Below are 12,072 nucleotides of genomic sequence, written 5' to 3'. Positions count from 1 at the left end.
AGTATGTAAATCGGTTGCCCTTTCCCATCCTCTTGATGAGTCAGAGGCAAAGTTATTTAATTTTTTAATTACAGCTGCTTTAAAATCCATTACTTTTTGTTGGAAAGACGCTTCTTCTCTTTCAGTTTATGCTTGGTGGTCTTGGATTACCTTTACAAGAAGAGGTGCTCAGCTGTCCCTTAAAGGCGTTACTCAAAATTCACAGTCATTTCAATCTTTTTGGTCTCCTATTGATTCGTATGTTATGCAATAATATGATTAAGTGTTCTTTTATGTATTTTGATGATTAATTTCTCATTATTTACCATCCTTTTGTATTTAATTTAATTGTGACTCTATTTTTTATGAATTTATGATTCTATGATGTGTTTACTCCCCCACCCCTACTCCCTTTTCTCTCCTTTATTTTCCCTTCCTCTTCATTTATAACTTATTGCATTTCATATTCATCAAATAATCATTTATGCATGTAAGATTTATTCTTTTTGTAATGTACTTGTTTATTTCTTTTGTTTAAACAAAATTTCAATAAAATCATTTTGAACTTAAAAAAAAAAAATCCACTGTACTGAGTACTTAGTTAAGCACCCACCACATCTAACAACTCCTCCTTTCTCGCCCAATCAGTTCTAAATCTTCCTGATCCAATGAATACAAATATCAAGTCAAGAAAGAGGAAGCCCTGTCCTGCACACCCACAATGCCAGAGCCAATTGCAGACTAGCAGTTTGTCAGCCCACATCACTCATCAGAACTGCCTGGTGGGAGGATGTAGCAGCCCTACTGTCCCAAGGACCCATTAGACTCAGAACTCTTACCATCAGAGGAATCACATGTTGAAAAACCTGAGGCTTTTGAACAGCAAATTTTGCTAATTCCATTTACATAATAAGCTGGAGGTAGCTAAGAAGCATGGCTGGCAGGAAGTAAGTCCTACAGCTCCGGGCCATTGATCACATAATTCCTCATATATCCTGCACAATCCTAACCTTAATGAACAAATAGAGGTCGTCCAAGGTACCAATGCAACAGTGGGGCACCTGAATCCTGTACCTGCCTGATGATCGCCAGCCATTTAAGAGCCTGGCCTCTGTCGTTCAGGTGGGCTGTGCCAGAGAAGTGTGAGCAGTCTGCGCTGTGGGTTGGAGACTGGACTTCGGTCTCCAGTGGTGTGTCACGTAGACTGACGGCAACTGCGGTTGAACCACTGATTGGCGTGTGGCCGGAGAGACAAGCTGCATGTGCAGATGCTTCCCCAAGGCCAAGCCAGTGCTTGGCGTGAGGTGCGAGGGTCCAGCGGTGCTGGAGCCATGGACCTGAGCCGTACGGTAATACAGGTGATGTGGGTTCGGTCCAGTTCTTCAACCACCTGCGTTATGTTGAGTTGATAGCTCCTTTAGCCCGCTGACATTGGGGCTGCCCCGGGGACCTGTGGGAAGTTCACTTAACTGTGACCCGCTATGCAGTAGGCAGAGGCAGTGGAGAGGCCATGTGGGACTAGAGGCAGTCCTTCAAGTGTAGGAGCTGGCAGGCAACTCTTGGGAGCGGTTGCTTGTAGTGCAGTATATCAACACTGGGGCTCGCTGAAGTGAGGGGGCGCTTAACAGCAGGCAGCATCCACCATAGCAGCTCCATGTGATACAGTGAGTGGCAGCTGTTGCGTGTGGTGCCCCTGTAGAAGCTTACTTAATCCGGCACCTGGGACATTTATTTTTGACCCAAACTGATGGGCCAGTGGACTGCATTGTGGAGTGGGGGGGTTGTGTACCACTGGCTGTGATATCATAGTAACTTACCTGCCTGGTGCTGGATAGTGGTAGGGAACCTACCAGCAGATGGGCTGCTCAGTAGGGCTCCAGCCTTGGTGCTAGATTGCCCCTGGGGGTGACAGACTTAACATGGCTTGCTACCCCTCTATTGCCTGCAGAGAGGGTAACTGCTAGAGGAGGGGCCATAGTCGACACACTGGTGACCTGGTGACTACACTCCGGTGCCACATACTGATAGTTCTGACTAACTGCCTAGCAGGAGGGTGTCGTTGTGGACTTTGGCTCCAGCACTTGTAACCAGCGCAGCACAGGGACGACTAGCATGGTCGGACACTGTTGCAACATGAATTGCTTGGTGTGTTTGGAAATCCAGGGGTTTCATCCTGCCCTTGATAATTTGACAGGGTGCACTGTGTTTTGCAACTACATCTGCTCGTCCTGACCCTGGGTGACCCTGAAGGCCCGAGAAGATGCAATTACTGCTACAGCCTAGAAGGTGTGGGGGTGCCGATGCAACTGGGAGTGGTGGGTTTTGTGTTGGACGTCATAGGGGAGTGAGGCAGACCTGCATTGATACCCTGAGCGGAAGTGGATTGTTGGCTGCCTGAGGTTGTTGCTCTTGCAGGGGGAGACATTGGTCCTGTGCTTGTAGCAGACCGAGTGATCGGTGATGCTTGACTTGTTGAAGGGCAGGAAACGCGGGGACAGAACCAGCGGCTCAACATGGGCAAGAATAAGCCAGCCTGGCGAACACCATCACTCAATATAACATTGCACAGCCCATCACTCAGATAATAATGCAGCAAAAAGGGCTGACTGATGTGGGGGAGGCACAGGAGGAGGGGATGGAACTATCCCAAGCTGAAATACTGGCTGCGATTCAAGGCTCCAGAATTGCACTGGAACACAAAATAGAAACTGTATCAATTGATGTTAATCTAATATGAGCCCACCTGCAAAAATTTGCAGATAAAGTCACAACAGGGGGGGGCAATATTTAGGACTTGCAATGTGAGGTGGGGACTCTGAAACGCCAAATAGCCCAGGTGATTAAGCTTTCAAGGAAACTGTCGCCGCCACAGCCAAGGGCCCCCAAGGTTTATAATCACCAAAATCATTAACTACGGGGACCGGGTCTGCATACATTGAGTGGCCTATGAATGACAGGGCCCCGTCTTTGACAACATTAAGATCACCATCTATCTAGATTACACTGAGCAGGTGCAGGAGCAATGCAAGTCATTTCTTGGTGTTAAGTAGAAATTGAGGACATTACAGCTTCAGTACCTATTACTTTATTTGGAAAAACTGAATGTCATACTTCAAGGGAAGGTGCACTTTTTTAAAAACCCAGAAGAGGTCTGGGAATGGCAAGAAATGTGAGGTGAGGTGATACCACCACATGCTAGATGCAGCCAAAAACATAATTGGGGCGCACGAACAGTAGGAGGCTCCTTTTTGCTGCAGTCTGGTTGCAGATGATCCCAACACCGGCCCACTGAGGGACAGGAGGGTCACGGCGCTGGAGGATGGCACCATGCAGCCCAGCACAGCGGAGACACAGGACACAGTGCAGGGGGTCAGTGTGCTGTCACCTACTGATGGGACTGCAATAGGGACTGAGAGCCTTGTGTTGGACTGTGTGCCTGACACCTTGGTTGCCCTGGAGGAGGGGAGTGGTGAAGTCTGAATGGGATGGTAGAAGCTGGCCTTGCTTGCTTGGATGGGGGTATGACTGGTATGCGGCAGGAAAGGTGGGGCGGATGACAGAGAGTTGTTGATAAGGAGGGTGCCAGTCATGTGCCCTGCCGCAGTGCAGGGGGTAATTGTCTCATCCGGAGAACTTGATGGCCTGCAGCATGGTCTAGACTGGGTCAGGCACTAATGAGTGAAGCATGTTTGGAGTTGTCTGGATGCAGGTTTGTATTCGCTGACAAAATGAGGTTGGCAGGTTGTTGATCGAAGTAGTAATTTTACCGGTCCCTTTTGTGCTGGTTGGACTGCAGGACACATCCTGGCACATACATGGTGGGGTGGGCATCGGTAGTCGCATGGTTTCACTATGTTTTTCTGTGGGTGGGGGAGGGGTTTTGTTTTGTATTGCATGTTTATGTTCTTGAGTTTGCAGCAGTCTAAGGGGTCAAATACATGGTGGGGAGGTAGGGAGCAATTACTAACTGCCACGCACTATGACAGTGGCTTACATTCACTTTCTGACGTGGAACATCAGAGGATTGTGGACCTACACTAAACAGTGTATAGTGCTCACCTTTTAAAGTAACATAAGATCTCCACAGCTTGTCTGCAGGACATGTTAGTTGCCACTGGTCTCTCTAGGAAGTGGTGGGGTGGGTGTTCCCACTCCTAATTTTTTACAAACGCTGGGGCACACTTATCTGGATTGCAGCTGGAGCCTCATTCCCCCTTACCTAAATTGATGCTGACATGGGCGGTCGATTTGTTCTGTTGAGGGGACACTGGACAGAAGGAATCTGACCATCTCGCACACATATGCCCCGAACAACGACAGCTCCACATTGTTTTATGATATCCAAGATTTGTTAACACATGACATTGAAATACCATTCCTGTGGCTGTGTGAATTCAACTGTATACTGGACGTAGACTCAGACAGGGTGGGTAAAAACCTTTCATGATAAAGGTGCTGCGAGGGGTGATGCAGAATCTGGGCTTTACCAATGTTCGGTGATTGAGTCATCTGATTCAGCAGGTGTACACCTGTTACTTAGCCACGCATGATACTTATGGTAGACTGGATAGAATTCTGGTGGCGGCCTTCTAACAGCTTGAGGATATAGAGGTGACGCATTTGGAGCTTCCTGGCAGATCACTTTCTGGTCCTGTGTGTCTTGCGGTGGGGGGTCTTCCAAGTTAGAGGGTCACACCTGAAGGATGTCGGCTGACATCCTGGAAGGCCTAGTAAGGAGGTACTCTTAGAAGCATTGTCATAATATATGACAATTAAATGGAGTACCACAGCCAGCAGATCCATGGAATGGAAGGCACTAAGGGCCATATGTATCATCCTCACCATTTGCGATTAATAAATAGCGAATTTTAAGGAATCGCTATTTAGAAATCGCAAAACGGTATGTATGTAGGAAATCGCTTCTTTTTAGCGATTCCTTAACATTCCTAAATTGCGATTAGCAAATTGCTAATCGCAAATTTCCCATTCATTTCTATGGGCCAGGAGGCCCATAGAAATGAAGGGGAAATTTGCGATTAGCAATTTGCTAATAGCAATTTAGGAATATTTTCAAGGAGGCAGGGGTGTCACAAGAACACCCTGCTGCACCCCTGAAAATGACATGTGTGGGCATATGGCGCACATACATGCCCTAAGGGCATGTATGAGCGTCATATGCCACCTTTGGATTTTAAATAAATTGCTTTTTCAAAAGAATTTGCAACTTACCACCAACTAGAAGTTGGTGGTAATTTGCGAATCCTTATGGGCATTTTTGCATTAATTTTTATTTGATACATTGCATTTAAGGAATCGCTAAATTTGCGATTCCTTAAGTGCAATCGCAAAAAAAGGAATGGCAAATTTTGCGATTCTTTATTTTGCTGCGAAAATGTTTCATACAGTCCATTTAGCAATTTCGGCCTTTGCGAATGCTAATTTGCTTGATACATATGGCCCTAATAGTGGTATTATGGGGCAGATGCATGGGCTGAACATGTGGAGTGTATAGGCAGCTACCACAGGAGCTCGGTAGAGAAGAGGTCGTACTGGCCTCTCTGCAAGCTAGGGAGTGCTTGCAGTCGGGCATTTGCGGCCGGCAGCAGGAGGTACATAGGCGCATTGCGGCTATATGAGACAGATTAGATAAGTACTCACTAAAGCAAGATTGGCTTATAGACTCTACATAGGGAAGGGGATAAGTCCGGTAGGCTGCTGGCATGGAAACTCCGCAGAAAGCACCGACCCTTCGATTACCACACATTTGTTATCACCGGGCACCAGGGCAGGAATATTAGGTGTTTTCCAACAACACATGAGGCGTGTATATACTGCGAATCCCAGCATAACACCGGGCCAATATGTTCCATTCCTAGAAGGACTAGATTTCCAGAAGCTGGTGCAAGTGGTTGTCGAGTCCCTGGAAGCCCCCAGTGGACTGGAGGAACTTTGCGCAGATCTGAGTCTGCTTTCATGAGAAAAAGCACCTGGCAGAGATGGCTTCCCCCTGAGTTTTTATCAGGCGTTCACGGCGACGTTCATGTAGGGTCTCCTAGAAGCGATGCTGGAGGTGCATGAGACAGGTGCGGTGGCCCTGTTTATGAGGGAGAGATATGTTTGTTCCTCAAGCCACGTGGTATAGAGTCTGTCCCAGCTGCTTATCGACCATTCACCATGATAAATGCCGATGTGAAAATCCTGTGTAAAAGTTTTGCTGGCCATCTGGCAGCCACGTCTGGCTGAAACACAGGCATTAATCTCTGACTTCTGGCCCAAATACTCCATGAAGTGGAACTCCGGAAGGAGGACCTGGAATTGGTCTCTATTGACCTGGAAAAGACTTTCGACATGGTGTACTAGGGCTATTTACTTGAAGTGCTGCAAGTTATGGGCTTTGGTCCTCAGTTTCGGGGTTGGGTCTAACTATTATACACCACACCCAGCGACAGAGTGCGTGCGGATCACAGTCGATTGGGGACATGGGACTTAGAGTGTGTGACGCAAGAGAGTTGCCCCCTTCACAGGTTCTGCTCGCATTAGAAATTGAGCCCATGGCAACTTTGGCACTTCTCAGACTGTTGAATTGGGGCATAAGTCTATGGGAATCCAGCCACCAGATCCTGCTATCTGTGGATGCATTGTTTTATATTACTTCCCCACAGGGGATGAGTTTGGAGGTCTGTCTGGGCTTCATCTGAATCATTGAAAATCTCTCCTATTTCCGCTGGCCTCTTTGGTTGATACTCAGTTAGATGGCCTTCCCAGCCTGGGATTATGTTGGGAGTTGGAACATTTCTGGTACTTCGGGATATGGGTGGCCCATACCGAGGCACAGCCATGCCGTCTTAATATGGGTAGGGTATTGCATGCCCTGCGGAAGTCGGTGGCTTTTTGGAACATGCTGCTCCTGTCACTGATGGGCAGATTGGCTGTGTTGAAGATGGGGGTTTTTACCACAATGCCTATATACACTGCAAAACCTGCCATTTCCCATCCCTAGGGCGGTATTTAAGCAGCTGAATTCTGTGCATATTTTCTTATTGTGGGCAGCAGGTTGGCCCTGAACACCTTAACCCGACAATACGAAGAGGGTGGTTTGGAAGTGTCTAATCTTGAGATGTACTATTATGCTGCACACCTGCAACATGTAGCCAGATGGTTGGATGAGGAGATAACTGTGAAAAGCGCCTACTGGCAGGATCAGTGGTAGCAGATCAATTATCAGTGGTGCTGATGGAGGGTGCAGGAGTGCTAAGGCTCTTCCTTATATTACTTGACACAACTTACATATAGCAACTCTTTGTTGAAGTGGTCCTGAAGTGTGTCCCCTTTCACCGAGAACTCTTGGTCTGGATACTAGTGACTGTGTAGCAGCTGATGGACAATATGTGTTTTCAGGCATGGAGGGACAGTGGCTGTGCACTGTTGAGCGACTTGCCCGTGAAAGTTTTTTATAACATTTGAACAAGAGTTTGAGGCCTTTGCATTGGCACGAGGCCATTTTGTACATCATGCAGGATCGACTGAGATGGCCAAATTGACGTGGCCCACATTTCCTACTGCACCACCGTTCATGCACACATTGCTTTATTACTGGCCTTTGGCAGGGGACTGTTCCAAGTTATATGTGGTCTGCGCAATAGTGTGAGCTTGGTGTGCCATTAGGTAAAGGGGTGTGCTGGAGATGATGCAATGAAAAGCTGATTGGCTACCTGTTTGTACACTTAATCAAGCTTCATCATGTACTGTATAGAGTCCTAAAATTACTGCTGCTGTTTGTTATGAAAAACTGAAAAATAATGGTTTTAAAAATATTAAAAAGCTAGGGGTTACTACTTCACAGGGAATTCTGGTGGTTAAATAGGATGAAACACATTGAGCAGCTTAGACACATGTTCCTACAAAGGCCACTATCCCTCAGGTGATCTGGGACAAGCTGGTGTTGTTTGATGTACCATAGGACTGAGGAAGATGAGAAATCATGAAAATCATCTTTCCCCTCATGTGTAGTCAGTACATACTTCTTTCAGGAAGGGATTAATGACTATTGTATGTATACTGCACTTAAGTGAATTCTTTGACACCTTAGTCCTACCCTTGATTGTCTGTTTCCCCAGGTACTTGATTCTGATCTGAAAAATCTGCTCTGATCATCTCATCTAGCCTGTAATCTTTAACTCTTACCTTTCTTCCCTTTAAAAGTATTTTTAGGCTGCACTAGCACTTGACTGTACATGGTTGTTCTTCTGTAGAGCAAGATAGGACTCCATGGTGGGGGGGCAGGGCTCGGCACCTGTGTGGCACTTCTTTAGAGCTCTGTGAATGTTTATCTCAGGAGGGTGCGATGAATCACCTGCTAATGTGAGACCCTAACCTGCAGAATACTGTATGGACACCGTGGAGATCCCAGAAAATTACCCGCACCAAAGGAGAAGAAGCCGGGTGCCAGTGCTAGGAGCCTTATTTGCCGCAGGCCTACCGTGGATGCCAGCGGTGAGCTGAGCGGAGTCCTGTGACAATGCAGGGCCCATGGAGAACTGGACATACACTGTGGAAGAGAGCCCAGTCCCAGGTAAGGGCCAGTGAGAGTGATACATGTAAAGCCATAAGTGAGTGAGATACTTTTGCCTAAACTATAAGGAAAATCTCATCCAAAAGGCACCTCTAGGCATACCACAGATGGAAATATGCATCGCCATAGAAAGAGAACTCACTTACCCATCTTGGAATGGCAGGCTGATGTGGGGACTCAAAAAATTTGCAATCTGTTCTTTCAAGCCAACTAGCAACAGCAACAGGTTCACAGGTCTGTCCACTTTTAGACATAAATATATTCTGAGAAGTTAGCATTCTCAAGTAAAGTGCTTTTTTACCAGTCCATAGCAAGCTTCCTAATCCCTTTAAAATACATGGCAATCCTAGGAGCGAAGATTTACTAAAGGCATGCAAGGCAAGGTCTAGGTCTCGTACAAATCCTATGACCCCGTTCATGCAAGGACACTGGGACGGTTGACTGGCTCAGGGGAACCACCCACCCAGCAGCTGGAATGTATGGCAACCCACACTCTGCTGCTATTTAGAACAATAAAGAGAACAGTGCCAGGTCTCACCAATACTAGCTCAATTAGCCTCCCACGTAACGAATCTAATGATGCGACATCCACTGGAATTTCTCAGGCAATAGTGCCAGATTTTCTTGAAAAAGGCACATACTTTAGTGACTATCGCACAGAGATCCTCTAAATGAGGGCCAACATAGCTTCCTTTAACACATGCTAACAAGGGGCAGAAGACCTGGTCATTCAAGTTGAACCACAACCAGGGTTCTTTGTTTATTGGAAGCTAGAACGCTGGCACTTATAAATGAAAATTGTAATGCTAGAAGAAGAAATCACAGAGACAACCTCCGTTTTTATGCAATTCTGGAGAAAATGAAATGCAGAGACATGATCAAATTCTTCATCCACTTCATTCCAGAAGTTACCAATCTAACAATCTAACATTTGAACCCCCACTTGAACTGCAACGTGCCCAAAAAATCAGGTCCCACCATTATATATATTCACGGAAAAAAATATAGGTTTAAGGGACATTATAGTTAGGAATTAGCATTTAAAAAACCTTTGGAATTCACTGAAAGAACCATAGATTTCAGGGGTGTTATAGTTAGAAATTAGCATTTAAGAAACCTTAGAAATTCACTGAAAAAAAACATGTTTCAGGGACATTATAGTTAGTTAGACATTTTACTCATACAAAACCAGAGAAATTCGGCTTTTATAGTTAGTAGAGCAACCTATAACTCGAGCCCCTGCTATGCACTGCTGATGACGTCACATATTACACCACTTATGACATGGTCAGTAACATCACTGATGACATCACTGATGCCATCTCAAATGACATCACTGATGATATCATCCACTTTTTATTTGATGCACCTCCTCACACCCTAATATAACGTTTTATACACATACTCAAAAATACAGACTAACATTCTCGAAACCATACACACACTAATACCAGTTAGTACATAGCCACTCACTGAATCATAGGTCTACACACACATCCACTCACCCATACAGTCACTCATATACACAGTCACTGATCAATAAAGCCACCAATATATGCACTCATACACCCATACAGATTCTCACACACTGCCACTCACCCATAAAGTTACTTACACACCTAGTCAGTTAGCCAAAGAATCAATTACACATTTACTCATTATACAGTTATGCACACACCACCTCACTTATTCATACAAATACTAACACATACTTACTCTCTTATACAATCACTGACACAAGCACACATTCATCCGTACAGCCACTCTCAAAATCACTCACTCTCCAGGACACGAAAAATCCAAAAAATGGTACTAGTCCTGCAGGACTAGTACCTTAAAAAATATCCTCGACCTAACTGCAACCGAATGTGACAAGATAACAAGATTGAAAGGCATTTTTATTGCTCATTAACTTTGTGAGCAATAAAAATGCCTATAAATCTTGGTCTCTTGTCACATTTGCTCTGTTTTCACAGAGGACAAAAGTTGGTTTGTGTTTCTACTCGCCAAAAAACAGCTCGACCTTGTTGAATTTAGCTTGACTATGCAAGCGGTCGAATGGAATTTTCGAGCCCTGCTCTCACATGTAGTCACTTATATACTCCAACTCTCACATATTCTGCCATTCACATATTTAGTTACTCATACATGTACCATTGAGACATCCATTCACTCACCAACACAGCCATACATTCACTCACCCATCCATAGAGCCCCTCACAGACACCATCATAAACCCATACACCCAGTGAATCACCCACTCACACATCCATGCAGGGAGTCACACCCCCCACCCACCCACGCAGATACTCAGGCACCCATACAGGTACTCAAACAACCAATCATTAACCTATATAGACACTTGTGTAGCTACTCACCAACCTATGTAGCCACTTACACACCAACTGGCAGGCTGATACAGCCATTCACACAGATTAGTCACTTACCCATGCATTCACTAAGACACATTTAATCACTCATACATTCAGTCACGCACCCATAAAGTCATCTGTACAGACACTCATACATCTACTCATTCTGCAATACACCTTGGCGTAAATATAGATAACATTCTTAAACTTTTCAGAAACACTCAGTCACTGGATGATGTTATCAGTGATATCATCAGTGATGTTATTTGATACATCATCAGTGACGTCATCAGTGATGTCACTGACCATGTCATGAGTGATTATTATGTGATGTCATCAGCAGTGCATTGTGGGGGTGCCAGGTATAGTTAGCTCTACTAACTATAATGGCCGAATGTCTCTGGTTTTGTGCAAGTGAAATGTCCAACTAACTATCATGTCCCTGAAATCTGTGTTATTTACAGTGAATTTCTAAGGTTTTTAAAATGCTAATTTCTAACTATAACGTCCTTCAATCCTATGTTTTTTTTGTGAATTTCAAAGGTTTTTTCAATGCTAACCAGCAAATTGTCATCAGAAACAGCGTATCGCTGTTGGCATCACATCGCCTACTGTCGGAGCAGCAGCTTCGCCTCACGTCCGGATCCAGCACTCGCAAAAAGAACAGACACATCACTGCAGTTGTCTGGAGCAAATTAACACATCTCGTCCACTGCATGGCTCAGCACCTCACATTCTCATGTACTATGATTCATCCCGGATCAAAGTATTGTGGTTCAGTGGGCCCAAGTGGTCCCTGTATCCACACCACGCTCCATCGCAGTTAATCCTGAACTTTTGACTTTGTCCTAGTTTAGTGCAACCAGATAACCCATTCATGGGTTTATTGCTTCTATGCTCTATTTTGCCATTTATTCTCTAAAAAATCATATGTCAACTTCTACACAATTAATTTGTGTCATCTAGGTCTGGCTTTATTTATATAATCATAATCTATTTCTCTAACCTGGTGTGGACTCTTTTTGTTGTGTATTCACTGTGTTACTGTTTGAGGTGTTGTGCAAATGCTTCTCACATTGCCTCTTAAGTTAAGCCTGACTGCTCTGTGCCAAGCTCACAGAGGGTGAACACAGGATAATTTAGGTTGTT

The 12,072-nt window shown here is 45.1% G+C and overlaps 1 long non-coding RNA gene across 1 annotated transcript in view; it reads left to right on the top strand.

Annotated features, from left to right (window-relative positions):
• Positions 1-12,072, top strand: part of LOC144770151 (uncharacterized) — a 206,906-nt gene that overhangs the window by 151,664 nt on the left and 43,170 nt on the right. Inside the window, exon 2 of the long non-coding RNA XR_013598813.1 lies at positions 8,360-8,551. This is a non-coding gene — a long non-coding RNA (uncharacterized LOC144770151). The remainder of the gene's footprint in view (positions 1-8,359; positions 8,552-12,072) is intronic.

This window comes from Lissotriton helveticus, chromosome 1_1, assembly GCF_964261635.1.
Source record: "Lissotriton helveticus chromosome 1_1, aLisHel1.1, whole genome shotgun sequence".
NCBI lineage: Eukaryota > Metazoa > Chordata > Amphibia > Caudata > Salamandridae > Lissotriton > Lissotriton helveticus.
This window is presented reverse-complemented; position numbering and strand designations above follow the sequence as displayed.